This window comes from Camelina sativa, chromosome 11, assembly GCF_030686135.1.
Source record: "Camelina sativa cultivar CO46 ecotype springtype chromosome 11, ASM3068613v1".
Taxonomy (NCBI): Eukaryota; Viridiplantae; Streptophyta; class Magnoliopsida; order Brassicales; family Brassicaceae; genus Camelina; species Camelina sativa.
This window is the reverse complement of record NC_141890.1, coordinates 36,406,490-36,411,365: the sequence shown is the minus strand read 5'-3', so window position 1 is coordinate 36,411,365 and position 4,876 is coordinate 36,406,490.

The following is a 4,876-nucleotide window of genomic DNA, read 5'->3' as shown; positions in this document are numbered from 1 at the left end:
GACAATGTTGAGTACTTTGTCTCTCGTGATGTTAACTTCCACGAACACGATTTTCCATTTGCACAGACCCAAGCTTGCTCTCCGACTCCAGAACTACATGCAACAACGAATGGTGTGTGTGATGATGATTTTATAGACACACAACCACCTTTACAACTCTTGGGTGACAATGGAAATTCTGGACATGAATGATTGATCAGTTCCACCTCAGGGCAGGTCGATCCTCCAAAGCAATTGGACGACGCAAAAATTGCAGAGCCGGAGGGATCGACCGATCCTCCTATTCGATTGGTCGTTCCTACACCGATCGCTCTAGAAACGTTTGAAACAGAAGTAGAGATCAGTCGAACTAAGGGGGAGAACGGTCGATCTCAGGGGGAGATTAGTCGGTCCCAGGAGGAGATTGGTCGATCTCAAGGGGAGCCTTTAACTAACACTATGGAACTGGATGCGATAGAGATGTTGGGCGTTGGTAAACGTCTCAAACAAAAACCTGCAAAGTTGAATGACTATGTTCTTTACACCACACAATGTTCAGCTGACCCCTCACAATGCACTCTTGGCTCAGCGTCTTCCTCTGAAGGTACGGTCGTATATCCTATATCTAATTATGTTTCATGTGACCATTTCTCAGACAAGCATAAGGCATTCATGGCAGCAGTAACAGCCACGGTGATTCCTAAAACTTATGGTGAGGCTGTACAATTGAAAGTTTGGTGTGATGCAATGGGGTTGGAGATTGATGCTCTAGAATTACTTAACACATGGGATGTCACAGACCTTCCTCCGGGTAAGAAAGCACTTGGTTGTCGATGGGTGTACACTATAAAGTATAATTCCGATGGTTCCATCGAGTGTTATAAAGCACGTCTTGTTATTCTTGGAGATCGACAGATTGGAGGGAAAGATTATGAAGAAACATTTGCTCCAGTTGCGAAAATGACTACGACTCGCATGTTCCTAAAAGTGGCGGCTGCAAAGAATTGGGAGGTGTATCAAATGGATGTGCATAATGCTTTTCTTCATGGTGACTTAGAGGAGGAGGTCTACATGACATTACTTCCGGGTTTTCGGGCTTCTGGTCCAAATAAGGTTTGTCGACTTCAAAAGTCTTTATATGGCTTACGGCAGGCACCACATTGTTGGTTTGCCAAGTTAACTACCGCCTTACTCGGGTATGGTTTTGTTCAGACATATGGTGATTATTCGTTGTTCTACTTAACACAGGGTGATATGCAGTTATATGTTCTAGTATATGTGGATGATTTGTTGATTGGTGGGAATGATTCGGGTGCTATCTGTCGATTTAAGGAGTATTTGAGTGAATGCTTCAGGATGAAAGATTTGGGTCATTTAAAATACTTCCTTGGTATTGAGGTTGCTCATTCACTGCAGGATATTTACTTGTCTCACCGGAAGTATATTTTGGATATTATTGATGAATGTGGGTTATTAGCCTCTCGACCGTTTCAAACTCCAATGGAACAAAATCACCGGTTAAAAATCGATGAAGATGGTCCCTATGCTGACCCAGGACGGTACCGTCGGCTGGTCGGACGATTAGTTTATCTGACGGTAACTCGCCCTGACCTAACTTATGTTATCCATATTCTTGCGCAATTTCTCAAGAAACCGCAAGTTAAACATTGGGAAGCTGCCCTGCGGGTTGTTTGTTATCTCAAAGGTTGTCCGGGACAAGGTATTTTGTTGAGTGCCAATAGTGATCTCACACTCTCAGCTTACTGCGATTCTGACTATTAGTCTTGTCCTCTTACACGGCGATCTTTGTCAGGTTATGTCATTTTTTATGGAGGTTCCCCTATTGCATGGAAAACAAAGAAGAAAAAGAAAGTTTCGATGTCCTCTGCTGAAGCTGAGTATCGGGCAATGCGTTATGCGACATGTGAATTGTAACGCCCGCGAACCAAAACTGTTCGTTTTGGGGGAGGGTGTCGACACCCACCAAGACACCACTAATTTCTGGTTCGACCAGATCGAGTTTTTGATCGTTTTGGTCCGGTTTGGTTTAAGGAAAACCATTGAACCGAGGTTTAAAAGGGGGAAAACGACCTAGGGTCGTGTTTTTGTTGTCTTACGCCGCTTGAGAGTGAGAGGAAGAGGAGAAAACAGTTCCTAAAGGTTCTTGAGAGAGTTTGTGAGATTTCAAGGTGTTTTTGGTGAGATCTTGCTGTGAGAGTGAAGATCCAGGGCCAAGAACGTGTTAGAAGGTTGCTGGGAGTGCAGGATTCGTTGCTGTTGGTCCAAATCTTCCTGCAAAGAGGTGAGTGCATGACCATGGCTAATCTAAGCCTTTGATTTCCTTGTTCTTGCTTGTGTGTTGTTGTTTGTGTGTTTTCTTGCTGGGGAATGGTTGCTACAGGTTTCTAAGGATGTTCCGGCTTGGTTTTTAAGTATTGGACGAGTTGGTGGAGTTTGGGAGCGAGATTCGACTCTCGACTTTGCAGCGGTACGCAGTTGCAGGTGGAGTGTCGATCAACACCAAGTGGTGTTGGTCGACACCAGCAAAATGGCATCGATCGACACTGTGGGATAGTGTCAGTCGACATTTGGCTAGTATCGATCGACACCTCCCTTCCAGCGAGACGACGTTTGTTTTCCTGGTTTGTATGTTTTGTTTGTTGTTTGTTTGGAACATTGGAATCACTGTTGCTTGTGTGTATAGCCCTAGTAGATGGGAGGATTATCTCACTGAGTGTTTATCAAATACTCATGCATCTCAATATGTGTTTGTGGTACAGGTAAAGGCAAAGTGTGATCGTGGAATCAAGGCGATGAAGAGGAGGATGTTCTAGGGACTCGATTATATGTTGTCTGACATTGCTAGGTTGCTAGAGTTGGGTTTTTAGGAACATTGTTAGGTTGCCGGTTTCTTGTTTCCTAATGTTTGATTATTGGATTGTTGTTATGGATATTTATTGGTTATATTATTATTGGATATTTATTGATATTACTATTTCCGTTGTTGTCTGTGGTTGTGGATAGGTGGCTAGTGGGTATGGGACCACTAGTTGTAGTTTATATTATATTTATATTTATTACCTATTAATTAAAAAAAAACGGGTCGGGTCGTTTCATGAATTAAAATGGGAACATGAACTCCTCTTTTACTTTGGTATCCAATATGCTGATCCTATACCATTTTTCTGTGATAATCAAGCAGCACTTCATATTGCTGTCAACCCAGATTTTCATGAGCGTGCCAAACACGTTGAAATGGATTGTCATTTTGTGAGAAATGCAATCAAGGCAGGACTTATTGCTACTTTCAAGATCCATACTACCAACTTACCCGGATTGGCCTTTTCGCCTTAACGAGCCAGACTATTAGTTCGTTCTGACCCGAGCTATTAGCCTCTGGAACAATCATTTAGGCGAAGTAGCCAATCGAGGTACCAACATATATTACAAATTAGCTATGGATCGAGTATTACAGATTCAATAATGAAAAAAAGAAAAAAAGCTATCAGTGATGTAGTAACTTTGAAGAGGTCACAAATCATATCAAATTAAAACTCAATATGGTGCTATCATTTTAAATTTGTTGTATTTATAAAAATAGGGGAATATGTAAGAGGTCACAAATCGAGGTCCTCTGCACGCGAAAAGTAAACTCCTCTTTCTATAAATGTGAACACGTCCTTGATTATTTAATACAGCTATGTAACTTGACTGAATAATATTGAACATATATAATATTAGGGAAATTTTAAAAATACCCTTTTTACAATACCACTCTTTTAAATTTTACAAAAAGCTACTAAAAATTGCTAATTTTCAAAATTTCTATGTAAATTTATAAATATATACACAAATTACCTTTATATGTGTAAACTTTTTTATATATTTTATAAATATAGTATAAATACCTTTTAAAAACCTTTTAAAAACTGTTTAAAAATCTTTTAAAAACTTTGTAAATCTTTTAAAAACCTTATAAAAACCTTTTAAAATGTTTTAAAACTTTATAAATATTTAGCTAGAGTCTAGAGCTAATAGTTATTATCCAGAAGTAACTTGTGAACCATATAAAACTTTATAATTTTTCATATTTAAAAAGAGTATTTTTGAAAATGGCTAGTTAAAAATGGTATTTTTGAAAAGGAATACACCAAAAAGAGTATTTCTCAAAATTCTTTCATTAAGGTTCCACCATTTCTTATCAAATATCTCATGATATCACTCTTATTTCTTTTGCAGAAAAAAGTCTCGTAGCAATCCAAAAGATTTGTGAATAGAAAAAGTTAGAATTTGGTTTTCAATTAATCGTTCCAGTTTGAAGTTTAAAATTTGAAAACATACGTTAGATGTTTAATCATCTACCACTGAATTAAATTTCAATAGCTATTACAAAATATAATGGCTAATTTAAGCATATAATCAATAGAACATGAATAATGTTAAAGGAAATAATACAACATATTGAAAAGGATCTTTACAAAAAATACCGGGTTTGTGGGTTTTCAGAAAACATAGGTAAAATTAAAATATAATAAATAGTTTTCTGTAATTAGTTGCACTGTTATGTGAATTAACTGATAATCCAATCTTAAATGTATATTAAAGTTTGTATTAGATAAAAGAATTGAAACTATAAACTTTGGTTAACTTGTCTGTTTCAGTATATAAACTTCAAATGTATTATTTTCACCTTGCAAATGTCAACCCATATATCTATATGTGAATATAATAAATAATATCTAACTTGAAAGTGATCTCTAATCTTCTGACTCTATCTAGGAATGTGTTGTACGGTTCCTTCTATCTAGGAATGTGTTGTACGGTTCCTTATATCTAGGAGTGTGTTGTACGGTTGCATTGACCTTTTGATGGTATATCTATATGCTTTGATAAGGGG